The sequence below is a fragment of the Phoca vitulina genome, unplaced genomic scaffold (genome assembly GCF_004348235.1).
Source record: "Phoca vitulina isolate PV1807 unplaced genomic scaffold, GSC_HSeal_1.0 scaffold14, whole genome shotgun sequence".
NCBI classification, from domain to species: domain Eukaryota; kingdom Metazoa; phylum Chordata; class Mammalia; order Carnivora; family Phocidae; genus Phoca; species Phoca vitulina.
The window spans coordinates 22070189-22086712 of record NW_022589717.1 but is presented as its reverse complement, the minus strand read 5'-3'; the positions used below and the strand labels follow the sequence as shown (position 1 = coordinate 22086712).

General features: G+C 42.0%; 1 protein-coding gene across 6 annotated transcripts in view; it reads left to right on the top strand.

The window, feature by feature from the left end:
- Positions 1 to 16524, top strand: part of ZNF827 (zinc finger protein 827) — a 165361-nt gene that overhangs the window by 128641 nt on the left and 20196 nt on the right. The window lies entirely within an intron of this gene.

Sequence of the window (16524 nt, the reverse complement as noted above, 5' to 3'; positions counted from 1 at the left end):
GGACTTCCTCCTTTTGTAAATTGCTAAAGATAATAATATCTAACTCATAAGGTTATAATAAGGATGACTGAAGTAATACATGTAAAACACTCAGAATAGTCCTTAACATAGCACCTGAGACTAAGAGCTCTAACCATTGTTATTGTGGGGGTTCCTGCACCTGACTGATTTCATATCAGCTGATTTGAGCCTTAATTTATTTATTTTTTTTGAGCCGTATCTTATTAAGCACATAAATCTCTGTTAATTTCATTTGGTTTTAAAATCTCAATAAATATGGGTTGCTTTGATCTAATTTTGAGTTGTAACCCTCACCCCCAATAAAGTATCAAAATGTAGGATTTGACAAAACAAATGAATAAACAAACAAACAAAAAGCAGAATCAGACCTATAAATATAGAGAATAAATAGCCGGTTGCCAGAGGGGAGGGAGAGCGGGGGATGGGCAAAGTGGGGGAAGGGCGGGCAGTGGGAGATACAGGCTTCCAGTTATGGAATGAGTAAGTCGTGGGGACAAAAGGCCCAGCACAGAGAATATAGTCAGTGGTATTGTAACAGCCTTGCATGGTGACAGATGAGAGCTAAGCTTGTGAGGGTAGCATAATTCACAGAGTTGTGGAATCTCTATGTTGTATCCCTGAAACTAATGTAACATTGCATGTCCACTATACTTCAATAAAAAAGAAAGTAGGATTTGATCTGAAATGAAGATAAGGCTAAACTGGGATTGATGTAGACCTGAGCTAACTCATGAACCAGCGGACTGCCGGCTTCTTACAATGAAGCCACATCAGAGGGCAAGCTAGTCAGTGTAGACAACGAATGCTCCAGCTGCTTTGTCAATAGATAACCTTGCCTCACGTTAGTTGATTTCCCAGCAGATGTCAGAGGTTTCTGGTTTGATCTAACAAAGTTCACTAAACTTGATAATTTTCTTTACTCCTCAGTAAAGGAATTTAAGAACTCACAGTAAAAACACTGAAACTCAGAGGATCTATAAATGGCTGTAGTTGTCTTACTTTCTACACTATTTTATATTTCAACATCTTGTAGCAGATATCCGTCCCTGACATTTTGTCTCTTCAGCTCTAATAAGCAAGTGACTAAAAATAAGGTTAGAATATCTTTAAAGCTGCAAACATGCTTGTGTGTGTGTGTGTGTGTGTGTGTGTGTGTGTGTGTGTGTGTATATCAAAGAAAATCCTATATTGATGATAGTATAGTTTGGCCCCTAAAACACCCATGTTCTTTGTTAGGTCATTGCATACTTTTTATTAGTGTAAATTTTGAAAGCAGGTCACTATCTTACCGCTATACGAAGTGATAGAAATGCAAATCATGTATATGGCTGTACTGAGGGCAGGAGGTATTTTCTACAGACCGTAACATACTCTGGGGCAAATGTGAAGTTAGTGTGAGCAGCCAAACACCAGTACACAAACCTTTGTCTTGATTTTCTTCTCAGTCCCTTTGGTCCTCACAACATAAAACTTAACAGGATGATTCTCTGTCCATTTCATCTTAAATTCAGGGAAGAAGGATAATAGTGACTCTATAGCAATTATTATTATTTTACCAACAGAAAATGATAAAGAAAATTTCATACGGTCATATGGAAATGAAAACCAGTGCCAAAATATTTAGTAGGTTGGCTAGTAAGCACTTAGAAGTCGTATGGGTTTAACAACAGTACAATGGGAATTTTCAGATAAATCATTTCCATTTCTACCACAGAAGCTTTGATCTCTTAAAACTCAACATATTATAGTATAAACTGAAAATTATTCATGACGTGAGAAACAGGTCTTAGGGTGTTAATTCCTCCAAACAGAAAAAGAAACATTCCACTCCTTACCTCTTTCTTTTTAAAATAAATGAATACAGGAAACAAAGGCATTGAAGGAGCCCATGGGAATGGAGACTAGTTGCCTTACATTGGTGAACAAGCTCCAATGAAAGGGGACAAAGTCCAGGAGCGCCTGGGTGGCTCAGTTGTTAAGCGTCTGCCTTCAGCTCAGGTCATGATCCCAGGGTCCTGGGATCGGGCCCCGCATCGGTTCCTTGCTCTGCAGGAGGCCTGCTTCTCCCTCTTCTACTCTCCCTGCTTGTGTTCCCTCTCTCGCTGTGTCTCTCTCTGTCAAATAAATAAAATCTTAAAAAAAAAAAAAAAAGAAAGGGGACAAAGTCCATTTCCTATAAGGCAGTATTTGTGAATTGGGGGGCTATAAGGAATAATCTCCTAAAAGTTTAGGGACTTCACAAATCTTTTCTTGGCCAACTTGAACAAAGCATAAGACTCGTGAGTGACCAGGTAAACAGTTGTAACTTGATAAAAAGATAATCCTCTGGCTATTATTATATAAGAGCAGTAGAGGGAGTGTCTGTAAAGGTCAACATGAAGCTTTTGAAAATAATTTTACATAAAGCCAAAGAGTTTGCCTTTAAGGGCAAGATCTGTACTTAATCTGTTCTCTAGGGTCTCTCTTCTCCAACACAGAGACTCCTACTCTGACTTGAACCAAGTATGATTTATTTGTGGGAGACTCTTCAACACCTCAGTGTTTGTTTTGGAATATGAGATCATACTAGGATTCCACTGATTAATCATCATTGCAAATGTAGTCCCAGAATTGTGTAACTCGGGGCTGTCCTTGGAAGGACACCCCCAGCATGTCCACTTCTGATTTGCGTGTGTGGTTTGGTTCAGGATCTGTGAAAAGGGGACAGCACCTACCATATAGGTTGTTGGGAAGAGCAATGATATAACTTACACCAGGTACTTTACAGAGTGCCTGGCACATCATTAACTCTCAGTAGATTTTATTATTGGTGCTGTTGCCATATTTCCTGCATGGGTGTTAAGAGGGTAAATGGAGAGATAATACCAGATCTTTAGGGTTGGTTAGAAATTCAATTTGCAAGTGATGAAATAAAGTGTACCTCCCACCCTTCTTCCTACCACCAGTTCACTGCTCCTGGCTCCTACCGTCCTCCCCCTCCACCCTTTCCTCCCCCACCCTCCCCCTTCTCTGCCACTCAACCAGTGTTACCAGTTTTCATGGCATCCTTCCAGAGATACTGTACATACAGACAAGTGAAAACGTATCTGTGTATATTGATACTTATTTTGGGAACATTTATCTTAAGCAGCCCTCCACTTGAAACGGTAGAAAACCTCCTTTCAAGCTGATAATTAAAATGGGAAATGAAGTAGTAGTCTCTTCCCTCCGTTGTTGCAAATGGCAAGTTTTTCTACCCTGTGGAATCAATGGTTACATCCTTCCCCATTGGACAGGATATAGAGGATGTGAGCATCCTTTTGATAGGGTGCACATCAAGGCCCAAAGAAGTGGTTCAGTGGAGTCACATTGGAGCATATTACTGCATTCAGTAGGCCATTTTATCTCCATATAGAGACAAGATTATTTAACTACTAGGCCAAATATACGGGTGCCCAGAATCGACAACCAGTTCTCTCTTTTACACATTTTTATATGATGTTAGTTGCCTGGCTCCCAATTGAAAGGAAGTTGGAAGCCTAGTTGAGGTGCCGCTAGTATAAGACACCCTGCTCTAGCTGAACAGGTACAGCAAAGGACTTCAGAGAAATGAAAGCTGCTTCTGCTTCTCTTCCTTTAAATGTGCCCATTGCCCTGCATACTTGGACCTAATTAAATCGTGATTCCGCACTTCCACATTCTGTCCCTTAGGACAAAAGGTTAGAAGGACAAAGTTACGATTATCATGGTGCCTTAGTAATGTGGTAATGTTATCCATAAGTAATGCAATGAGGGAAGAAGAAGCAGACGCGGTCACTCCCCATAAGCAGCTGTTGGTGACTGATGTCGTTTGGCAGGTACACGTGTGTGGTTAACGGACCTTTTGTAGGTATCGTGGTTTGCCATTTGGGTTAAACCTTCACTTTGGAAGAATAGGTGTGCCTGTCTGTTTGAAAACCTTCCCTTTGGAAACTCACCTTTTACCCAGAATTACCTGCCAGGCAAGTATTTGGGGTTTGGTGTTACTCGGTGCTCTGTTCTGCTGAGGATGTTGTTGGTCTCCTTAACAGCAGAAATAGCTCTGTGGATTTGGTCTTGATAAGTAAAGAGCTTTTCCATTGGCCTTTACGGATGGTGTTGGGTATGTGTGTGCTTTTTAATCTGAGAAATGGAGATATCTCTAGGAGTTTCACCTGACATTATCTCCTGTAAGATTAGAATGTGACCACATTTTCAGCTCCGAACACACCAACAGGACCTTGAGGCAGATTCATACGCTGAAAAAACAGCCATACGCTGCTCATCAGAATGTGGCAGCATTCCAATTCGAGGAGCATTTGTGAGTCCTCATATTAATATTAAATGCAAGAATCTTTGTTCATGCAACGTGAAGGTTACAAATGTGCACGTGCCAAAATTGGGAAATAGCAGAAAATAAGATTCTCACGGTGACATCTGTTCTCCACTATAATACATGTTCTATAATACAGTGTACAGTTTGGAGAATGATTAGTTATGCAAAGCCTTCGGTCTGTGGTGTGATTAAGAACCTGAACTTCAGCATGTGGGGAAGCAGGGGGGAGGAGGTGAAGAGGGCACTAAGCTAAGACTGGTTCACTGCCAGTGAGGATTTTACTGTATGACACTAGGCAATTAGCTCACCCACACCTCAGGCTCTCTCGAAACTAGAAGGAATAATGTGCCTTCTTTTTAGTTCTCCCTAGTTCACAGAACGTGAGGCAAAGATTCTGCTGAGGGGAAGTCTCCAAAGAATGTTGAACTTTCATCATCAAAGTTAGAGGTAGTGGCTTTCTGTTATGGGGTGGGAAGAGGCACCACAGAGACAGGGACTTCTCAGTTTTGTCTGTTTGCACATGATTTATATGAATTTACATCTATCATACATCAATGCATATATTCCCTCCTTTGCCTATAATTAGTGAAATCTTAATCAAATCAACAGGTATTTATTGTCTCCTATATTTAAGATCTGTGTAAAGATAGAGGAGAAGTAGAGATGCTTTCAAAGATGACCAAATCAGAATATATAAGTAAACTACATATATACCACCTACAGTAATACAGGACACATAGCTGGAATATATTGCATTTTTAGTACAGTGGAAGGAAGTGCCACTGTTTGTCCAGATCTGTTATTTGATTTTTTAATAGTTTGGTCCATAGCTGAAATATACAATTGATATTTTTATATTTAATTTATTTGATTTCCATTCAATTTTCAAATTGAAATGGAAGATACTTTTTTTTTTTTAGATTTCTCCTTTTGCTGAACTATTTTGGAGTTGTATCATTGAGTATTATCTGTTTCTTCACATATTTTCAGGCCAATAGATATTTACATGTCTGGTTTGTGAGCCAAAAATCCATTTTTTTATTCTTTCAATCCTGAAATGATTAAATAGAAGTGGCTTAGATTTTCCATTTATTTCTGTCGATAAAGATAATGCCCTAACTTTCATATACAAGCTCAATTCTTCAGACCCCTTGTGGTTAGGATATCTATTTGGAATAGGATTAAATTTACTTTAAGCCTTCCGCAGTGTATTTAACAGGGACATTGGTGTTCAAGGCAGCTGATAAGACTGTGTTTTCTTCTGAGACCATAGAATGCAGTGACGCTTGCCACCTAGGAAAGAGAAAAATGAAACACATGACCCTGGCCTCCGTAGGACCTGGTCCAAATCAAGGTCATCAGCCTATGAAAATCTCCAAGTCCGCAGCTGTCAGCCTTTTTCTACTTTGATACAGAGACTGAAGATCCTTCACAAAAACGAGTGACACACCCCATGGACACACCCAGAGGGTTACTGCAGTATAAGGGAAGCCAGAGATTACACGTTCCTCTAGGTTGAGTATCCTGGGTTCAGATCCTGGCTCTACCTCTGAGCAGCTCTGTGAAAACAGGCCGATTCCTTAATGGTTCTGAGCTTTGATTTCTCTCATCTATAAAATGAAGATAATAATGAGACCAATCTTAATGTATTGTTGTGAAGATTAAATGAAATAATGCAAGCAAAGGACTTAGCCTTAGCACCGTGCCTGGAACAAAATAAGTGCTAAGTAAACCTTAGCCCAAGATATTCGAACTTTTGACAATGATATTATTATGGAGATGGCCTGATATATTTATTTTAAAAATAAAACATTTGCCAACTCTGTTACTTATTATTCTTGGTAACAAATTACCAGTGCTGCCAATCACTATGGCATACTTTCATAGGAAAATACTAACAATCTTTTCCCTTCTCTCCTAGCTAACAAGGTATTTCCCTATCCTGTCCTTGATCCCCACCTGGGGGGAAAATCATTAAATAAACCAACAAACAGAAATTTCCACCATATGAAAACACATAACTCTGTTTAATCAAATAGCATTTCTGGGTCAAGGAGAAAAATATTTGTGATCAGTGTTGCCTTAAGATGTTAAAGCTGACATCAACTAACATAAATTTTATAATGTGCTAAAGCCCAAGGTCAAGAGAAAGGCAAAATAGAAGAGTTATATTTTCTATTAATACAGAATTGAATAGATTAGGAGCAGAGAGAGAAGAAGACTAAAAATTTGAAACTGGTTGTAGTCACACAAGAATATTGCAGTGTCTTGGAGCTGATAAGGGCTTTAAGGAAATTTAGAAATCTTTAAAGGAATGGATGATACGATCAAAGCTTGTCCATAAGAAAAGAGGACTAGAATAATTGAGAATACCAGTGGATTCCAATCTTAGTGAGGAGAAGTGCAGAATCCCTAGAGGCTTACTTGAATAATATTTGGAAATGGCTGTGACTTGAATTTTAAAAGAAACATACTAAATATTTTTAAAGTGTGGTAGAGGTGTGATGCATAGCACATCATATAATTTTAGGAGTAAGTGGACGTTAAAATCTTCGTACCTTAGGAAGTATTCCAAAAGTCTGTATTTTCATATTTTATCGTATTCTGCTGTTTTCCTTTAGTTTATTCATCGCCACATCTATTCAATAAATACATATTGAGCACCTAGTTCAACACTAAACAAGAGAAAAAAGATCCCTCTTTTTGCCCAATTCTATTTGCCCAGACAAGGATAATGTCTTTTTCTCAAGATGTTCTCATATGGGGTCTATACTTTCTAATAATTCATAGAGGGAAACTCTTTCAGAGTTAAAGATTTGCCATCACCTAATACTCAGTGGGGTAGCTCCACACTTGAGTGCCTGTTTTTTCCTTCCCTAGGAAAAGTTGGAAAAATAGTCGTTATAGGGTCTTATTCTGGGGCAAGTGAAAGCTGACCTAGAAGGAATTTGGTAATTAAAATTTATGTAATCAGTGCTCAGAGTTTTGATATGCAGCAAGCCGCCAGCAGTCAAGAGCTAGGAAGGAGCGGGAGGAAGTGGGCGAGAGAAATGAGGCGGAAGCTCTGAGTCCATCATTCTGTCCATTTAGATCCTGGGGGAAGTGTTTGGGTTGCCCCGATAAAGACAGACTTGTGTTTGCGATAGGCTGTCCCTTACCAGCTGGGTGACCTTGAATTCATTCTTCAACCTCCTTAAGCCTGCTACTCCTTTTTTTTTTTTTTTTTTTTTTTTTTGGTAAAATGGGAATGGTAGTATCAGTAACTAATGCATAGTGCTGTTATAAGGTTCAATATAATATGTGTAACCTGCATAATACAGTAGCTCACACAATGGTAAATCCTCTATAAACGTAAGCTATTGTGTTCATTATGCATTATCTCCTTGATACACTTTTAACAAACTCTGATACTGTTTTGCATAATGGAGACAAACTACCAAAATGGGGTGAAACTAGTTATACAGTTTAAGCCTTTCTCTGTTACAATTATGTTCAGCTTACCACAGTGACTTAACCAAATGGGCATCTGGGTTTTTTTCCACATGATAAGGAATTCCGAAATAGACAGGATAGGGCTGGTGTGGCTGTTTGAGGACCCAGCCTCCTTCTGATTTTCTGCTGTACCAACCCTTATTAGATGCCTTTCATCTGCATGGTTGAAAGAGGGCTGCTCTACCTCCAGACATCTGAGGAAGAAGAGCCCAGGGTGACTGGCCTTTTTACAAGACTGTCATTTTTTCAGGGAGTGGGGGAATGTCAGAGACTCTCTACCCAGGAACTCCTACCTATATCTCATCGGCCCAAACTGTTTTTCCTGCCTAGCCCCTAACTGCAATGGAGGCTGGGAAGGGAAGAGCATGTTTTTAACTGGGCACATAACCACCCTAAAAATAAAATAATTTGTAGCTCTGTTAGATATTACATAAGCAATCAGCAGGGTCTGTTACAAAACCACAAGAAGGACATAGCTCCCAGACCTGATGGTTTTCTAATAAAGATTTATAAATGTCCTCAACATTAGGACATTCTGACAACATCTGCTGAGACTTTAAGTCCTACTACCATCATGAAGAAGAGAGATGATCGCTGATCTATGGATTTGGCAAGATAATAACCAAAGTCCTTTAGATGTGACTCCTGAATCAATATTGTCAGTTTGCTTTCACATTGCAACGTAGAATCAGGTTGCCATTTAGTTCAACAATCATGATCTTGGTGATGTGACTGTCTCATGTATTCAATAAGCACTTGTTGAGGACCCACTGATCTTGGAAATGCAATTAAGGGGAAAATGTAGACGCAGCATCCAAATTCCCAATGGATTTTTTTTAAAGTTAAGTTAGACAGAGGTGACAGAAGCTGGTGGTGATGCTCCATGTTTGGATGCTTAGAGAAGTTCCCTGAAGTGCTCAAGTTCTGTGTGATCAGCCTCATTGGAATTAGGGGTACCAAGTCCAAGCCGTTTTTGATCACCAGAGGATTTGAGGTCCAGTTTTCTTCTATTGACTTAAAATGCCCTGCACAAAAAACAAAAAAAAAACAGATGTAGGAAGCATTTATGATTCTTTACCAGCTTAAGAGATTACAAGTCAACCAGTAAGGATTTCATTGAGGCTAACTGTTGCCCAGCACTAAGCAAAAAATGTCATCCAACTTTTCTGGGTTGATCCCAGGATGTTTACTAAGAACCAGTTTCACAAACCGTTCATGGTTGTAGACTTTGGCATTGATTTCTCAAGGCTGAAAGGAGCCCGAATGAGACTGTGGGGCAATTGCTTAAGTACTTTGGACTTCAGTTTCCTTAAATGTAAGAAGAGAACTTTGGAGAAGAGGATCCTTAAGGTTCTTCCCTGACCTAAAGTTTGGGGCAGGATGGAGGCTTCATAACTATGGAAGTCTTGATTCTGGTACAAGTTGTGGGGTGCCCTGGGGTGGGAGAAGGCCTGGAATTTATGCCTTGGTTTCTTCCTCATGGAAATATAAGAGTTGGATTCGAAGGAATCTGTGTCCTCTACTTGATCTAATGTTCTATTGAGTAGAGTTTGATAGAACTCCCTCCCAAATTCTACCAGCTGGGTTTATTTCATGGAAAGTTTTGGAGAAATGCTTGATGGGTTTCATCTTCCCAGGGCCTGTGCGTGGACTCTCCTAAGTTTGTTAAGCAGTAAAGTTTGAAAGGAGCCTACAGAAGATCAAGCCTGTGAACTCCTATGCCTAAGAAGCACCACCCAGTGTTTTTAACTGGTCACAGATTGACCAAAATGATCACTAAATTCTGCTGTCCTAGCTGATCATTGAATTGAAGTCTTGACCAGCAGAAAATCCCATGCTTTGGGAGAATGTTTGCAATGGTCCTTAAAGGGGATTTGGTTACACAAAGACCTGCAGAGAGGTGACCCTAGGGAACCTAATAGATCTGTTAGGACTAAGTTACCCTAAGTTGAAGTGACCTTTAAAAAGGAAAAAAAAAAAAAAAAAAACCATTAAGGCTATAGAAGAACTGCAAGCACTAGAGCAAAGATGTCAACTCCCCCAAAGAGTCCTTCACCACAGCTGACTCCTTAATTCACAAGCAGCCCTCAGAAGGTGGCAGCTTGTTTTAAGCAGAGGCCTGCAGAGCTCATGAAACCAAAGGATGGAGCCCACAGGGCCAGGATCTAACCAGATAATCACCTATCCAGGATTCTGACTCTAAATGCACAGGATTTCAGAATTTCAGTTGAGATTGGCCTTGAAACTCCAGGCTTGACAATGAAAGAAAGAAATGATCAAAATACCGTCTGTCATAATGGAAAACGCAGGCGGCCCCAGAGCCTCTTCCTCATGCAGCCGCCAATGCAGATTTAGTAAATCTGGACAGTTCTTCATGCGTTGAGGTCACATTTTGGCCAATCTTTTGCTTACGGCTTTAACCAAATAAAGCCTTCTCCTCTCCGCATTTCTCTTGCCAAAGTCAGGTTGAGAGATGGTTCTTTGAGAAGATTGTTTTGGCAGGAGATACAGAGATCCTCTCACACAGCAAAACGCACCAACAAAGCCAAACAGTTCACCAGTCGGGGGCTAACTGGTGTTCAAATGGAAAAGAAGCAAACTCAAGTCCTTTCCTTTGCCCTGCTTGTTCTTTTTTTGGTATGGTTTGCTGAGGGGTGGTGGTGGTGGTGGGGCTTCTTTGTTTGTTTGTTTACCAAAAATGTGCCCCAAGTGTCAAATGAAAAGCCCAGGGGAATTTTCTTCAGGAATAACTAGTTTACCTCAGAGGGAAATGGCTTTTAGGATTTTCCCATCTGATCTTCCTCTTGTTCCTTCTTTATTCTGACTCTCGACATACTACAGTTTCTAACTTCTCTGTGGCTGGAAAAATTCTAGGCTGACACTTTCAAGAAGAAAAACGGAAAGAAATCTTAGTGTCTGTGAATTGTTGCTAAATCTGCACATGTCCACTTGTAACCAAGAAAATTAAACTCAGAGCCAAAGGACAGGAGGAGAAGAAAAATCCCTTCCTTGTTTGTTGTAGACTTTGGCATGGATCCCATAAGGCTTGGAGGAGCTTCGGTGAGCCCGAGGGTCTGAAGTCTCTGCTCTGCCAGAGGCATGAGCCAGGTTACCTGGGATAATTCACTTCTCTATGCCTCAGTTTCCTTATAAGTAAAAAGAAAACACTGAAGGAGAAGATCCTTAAGGTTCCTCCCTGAACTAAGGTTTGGGGCAGGATGGAGCCTTCATTACTATGGAAACCTTGATTCTGGTACTCAACCCTATACAAGTTGTGGGAGAGGGACTGGAATGTATACCTTGGTTTCTTCCTCTTAGAAACGAAAGAGATGGATTTGAAGGAATCGGAGTCCTGTACTTGATCTAATGTTCCTTCGAGTCTGTCAGGCTCCCTCCCAGATTCTAGCAGCTGGATTTATTTCATGGAAATTTTTCGAGAAACACTTGCTGGGGTTCATTGTCCCAGGACCCGTGCATGACATGAAATGGTGCATCCCCTTGGATCACTAGGTCATAAGAGACACAATTTGGCATACCGTCTCTTGGTCATTAGGCCTCGTTATGAATGAGGGACCGAAAACAGGAAGAGCCAAGAGCCTCGTATTGGGACTGCTAAGATGGTGACTCTCCTTTCACTCGGATCCTGTTTTTCCAAGTGTACCGTGGGGATAAAAGGGCTTGCTCCTATGTACGTATTCATGTCATGTAAAACAGAAACCAGTTTAAGAAAGAGGGAAAGTCCCAAATGATAATCAAGACAAAAGCCACAGGTGGGAAAGTAGAGAGAAAACCATCTGATCAGATAAAACTGAGTAGTCAGGAATTTGTGGAAATAATTAATGGATATCCTAGGAATCAGAGCCTAAGACGATGAAGATAAATAAAATGCTTTGTAGGAGACAAAATCCTCTGAGACTCTATAAAAAAAGGTATCATTAAAGGATGATTTTGCTCTAAAAGAAATGAAGAAAATCATTACTACAGCTACTTAAGATAATGAAACAAATGCTAAGGGATATGGGAATAAAGATGGAGAAGAGCAAAAAATGTTTTAAAATAATACCTATATACCAAACTGTTTCTTGACTATTAACAGTTTAAAAGAACAGTTACTATCATGTGGAATTTTCTGCTAAATGTTATACTTCAATAAAAGTTTTATAAAGCAAATTCCTTATGAATCTAAAAGAAGCTAAGTTTTGTTTTTTAGCAGAACAGAAGAAGATAATTGAGGTGGAAATGTGCTCAGCTGGCTGTATGCTTGTTGCTACTAATAATGAATGTGAAGAGTTCTTCATAGGGTGCTGGGCTTCTGAGTTAACTGATCAACAAAGTCTGCCAAAGAGTTCGTCTTGGAAAGAATAATCTTCTGGCTTATTGTTATTGGGAGGAAGTAAGGATATAGAACCTTTGGGGTATGGCTCAGACCCACAGATATTTTCTCTAATAAAATCCTTAAGTCACAGTTCTTGGGTTGAGTTAAAACACCTATTCAAAAGGCAAGTAGCCTTATTTTCACCCTGAATTGGCCATAAACCTTAACAAATGCCATCTCCGGGCCTCAGTCTTTCCCACTATAAAAGAAGAATAGTGTTTATTCCCTGCCTCACTTAGATGCTTTCATTCAGTCATTCAAATAGTCAGCACATCTATACTACACACTTGTTATGTATCAGGCACTGTGCTATTGCTGAGGACGCAGAAGTCAATCACGTAGAACCCCTTCCGCTCGATGACTCACGTTCTAATAGGGAAGGGGGGCCAGAGAACACATTTAGCAAGCGCCGCTGCATGTTGGACTCACTGGCTGCTGTATGTGAGAAAGATGTATGTAATATAGAAGATATGTCAACAAATAATATAATAGGTAAAGTGGTGCAATGAAAATACTCATAAAAGTGCTTTGGGACAGAGGAGGGGAAATGAGTCATTCTGCCTGGGGCCTGGGGAATTGGGGAAGGTTTACTGAGGAGATGAAATCTGCATAGGGCTTGACAAGGAGGCGGACTTGGTTGTGCAGAACAAGGGCTGGGATGGGGAGGGGTTTCTGGTGCAGGTACAACTGATTCAAAAGCACTGAGGGCTTCAAAGGGACTGGTTCGTTTTCCAAAAGGACAAGCGGCTCACTCTGCTGAACATTTGGGTGTTTGGGGGTGAAGTGGGGAGCTGAAGGCGGGAGTTGGTTGGAGAAGGATTGTGAAGGATTGTGACACTCTTCAGAAGGCACTCGAAGGAGCCTGGCCTGGAGGGGCCGTTGGAATACAGGACAAGACACATCAGATTTGTGCCTCTGAAAGACCATTCTAGAACCAGTGAGGGGGGCTATTGGAATGGAGAGGGGCTGTTCAGGAGGCTTTAGCAGCAATCCTGGTGAGAGGTGATGACTCAGTTCCGGCAGAACTGAGATCCCAGAAGGATCTTTGAGATATTTGAGATCTTTCGTTTGTTCGCTTCCAGAGTTTTTAAAAAATCAAATAATAGAAAAACTTCACATAAAAATATGTCAATCTTAACATAATAAAATAAAATTAAAAAAATATATGTCAGTCTTAGCTTCCACAGTGTTGTACACACACACACACACACACAAATCAGAACATGAAATCTTTTTGCTAAACTTGTAGCCTATGACCGCAGTGATAGCCATGCCAACTCATTCGGGTCCCAGGACAGCGATGGCGCTGGGTGTCTGCATCTATGAACCAGGATACTCGCTGCTGCTGTCCCCACAGTGGTCTCCCTAATGTGGGGTTACAGTCACTATTGCTAATTCACAGAGACTAGTACAGGCCTACATATCCGTTTTTATAAATATTTCTTTATCAATAGGCTCACAATTTAAGTATCGTAAAATATTTTTTTAAAGATTTTTTTTCTTGTATTCATTTGAGAGAGAGCGTGCAGTGAGAGCACGAGCAGGAGGGAGGGTCAGAGGCAGAGGGAGAAGCAGACTTCCCGCTGAGCAGGGAGCCCGATGCGGGGCTCGATCCTGGGACCCTGGGACCATGAGCCGAGCCGAAGGCAGACACTTAACCGACTGAGCCACCCAGGCGCCCCAGGATCATGAACTATTTCTGATAACGGTCAGTCATCAAGAACAAGAGACAGAGGAGCTACTCTGTTCTGGCATGCCCCTCGAGAGCCTGCTGACAATTCTCAGGGGTAATGCGGGCCAGTCCTCCTTCGGAAGGGCAGACCGTAGACCTTCCCAAGCTTGTCCTTGCTAGGTGCCCATCACATTCAGATCTCCATCTAGAACCAGACGGACAGCTTTTGGTGACTGACTGAATGTGACAAAAGAGAGGGAAGCAGGAATCCAAAAAGATTCTGCAGTTTCTCACGTGGCATTGGAGTGACTCCTTGCACAAGCTTCCTCGCAATTCCGTGAGGAGAGGAGCAGGCCCTTTACCTTGGTGCTTGTTTTGTCAAAATAACGCTCCCCTCCGCACTGCACTCCACCACCTGGAGCCTCACCTGGCTGTGGTTTCCAGGTCATGTTGTGGGCCAGCTGCAAAGGGCCTGTGGTTCCTTGTTCCCACCTGTGAAGGGAAAACGAGTGGCTGCTGGTGGGGAGAGAAGCTGGTGTAGACAAGGCTCGGGTCCCGGCCGGGTCCTGAAGCCTCTGGCGGCTTCACTGTGACTGGAGGGTGTGCTTCCCGCCTTCGCTGCAGCAAATATTCATATTTTTAATAGTTTTCTAAGGCCCGTGGAGGGAAGTGGCCTTCTTATGATGCGTCAACTTCTCAAGTGTGCGACTGATACTTGAAAGAATTATTAGGAGACTTCTTTATTTTTAATTGCATCAACTTGTTTGGTACGTGACCCAATTAATTCATTCTTGTTGTGAATGTTATTGGAAGACCCGGTACCCTCTTGACCTCTCCTTATAAGTATGACTGGTGCCCTCCTTTGAAGCACCATTTTGATTACACACTTAAAAGGAACTACTAAAATACCCTCTCATGGCAGCGTGGCTGAAATGGCCACTGCTTGCTTGGGCTCAAGGACGGTCATCTGAGAGTGATTCTTGTGTCCTCCACAGCTCAGTGGCCAGGACCTCCCTTTTCGCCTACCCCCTCCCCCCCGGATTCTGCCCCTTACCCCCCGCCCCCGGGAGGGTTTTAGTCACACGGTCCTGCTTTAATAAGACTGGCTGTTCTCCCTGAGGCCCAAAGAGCTGTGTTTTAACAAACACAGATAAATCAATAAATGTGCCTTATCAGCGTTGGGATCGCTGGCAGGTGCCTCAGAGCAAACAGGACTGCGATGCCCCCATCATCGCCCACCCCCCTCCCCCCCAGACATACTCGTATTGGTTTCCGCTCATCCTTAGATTACACTATCTGGCAAATCCGCATTCAAACAAAAACTGGTCCCGCCCACTCGCCCAAATGCAGGTGCAAGCCTGTATCTGGGGAGCAGTTTTAACCAAACTGTGGGAAATAAAGTTCTCTCTTCTGAGGTCTCTGTCCGGTGGTCTGAGCATTTTCATCTGCATGGATCTTCCGAAAAGTTCTTTCTACCATTTAATTATCGCCGCTTGGCATCCGGTTCCATAAAGCAACATCTGGTGTGCCTTAAAAAGATTCACGATCATTTACCGAGGTAAAGGACAAGCTGTCAACTCAGTAAATTGTCTTGTTCTTCAGAGTGAGACCTTTAAAGCCCTCTTAGTGGCCCAGACAAGGGTCCCCTTCAGTCCTTTTTGGTATTCTCTCTGTCACCCGTCTCCTTATATTACTGTAGAAGTTATGTTTGTGCAGCCCATTTAGAGTTCAGTGGGAAGAAATACAGATGAGAAAATCAGAGGGAATCCTGTGGATGATGATGAGAAAATAAAAACTTTTTAAGATGACAAGAGGATGTATTAAGGTCCACACATCTCAGTCATGGCTGTGAATTATGTACAGATAACTGGCAGCACTCATCACTTTCCCTAATTGGATGAGACCTTCGGGGAAATTCTAGTTGTGCCCTCCTGCCTTGGGGAGTGTTATGTGGAGTAGCGTCTGCGTCCATTGAGTCTGCTATGACAAAATACCACAGACAGGCTAGCTTATAGTAACAGTAGAAATCTATTGTTCACAGTTATGGAGGCCAGAAGTCTGAAATCAGGGTGCCAGCATGGTGGAGTAGGGCCCTCCTCCAGGTCCCAGACTGCCTACTGCTCGCTGTGTCTTCACATGGCAAAAGGGGCAAGAGAGTTCTCTGGGGGCCTCCTTTATAAGAGGCTCACCCCCATTCATGAGGCTCACCCTCACGACCCAGTCATCTCCCAGGGTGTGACCTCCTAATACCCTCACCTTGGGCATTAGGGTCTCAACATATGAATTTGGGGGGCGGGGACACAAACATAGCAAGTAGGATGCCGTTGTCATCACCGAGTCTGTAACATTAGGTTCCTCATTAAGGATTCGGCACAACCCAAAACATAGGGCAAAACTTTTCTTCATAAAGGGCAGTGGAAGTATATTTCCTTCAAAGGATCGAACTATTTGTTTTCCCATCAGAATCCGAGATTTAGGGGCGCCTGGGTGGCTCAGTCGTTAAGCGTCTGCCTTCGGCTCGGGTCATGATCCCAGGGTTCTGGGATCGAGCCCCGCATTGGGCTCCCTGCTCCGAGGGAAGCCTGCTTCTCCCTCTCCCACTCCCCCTGCTTGTGTTCCCTCTCTCGCAGT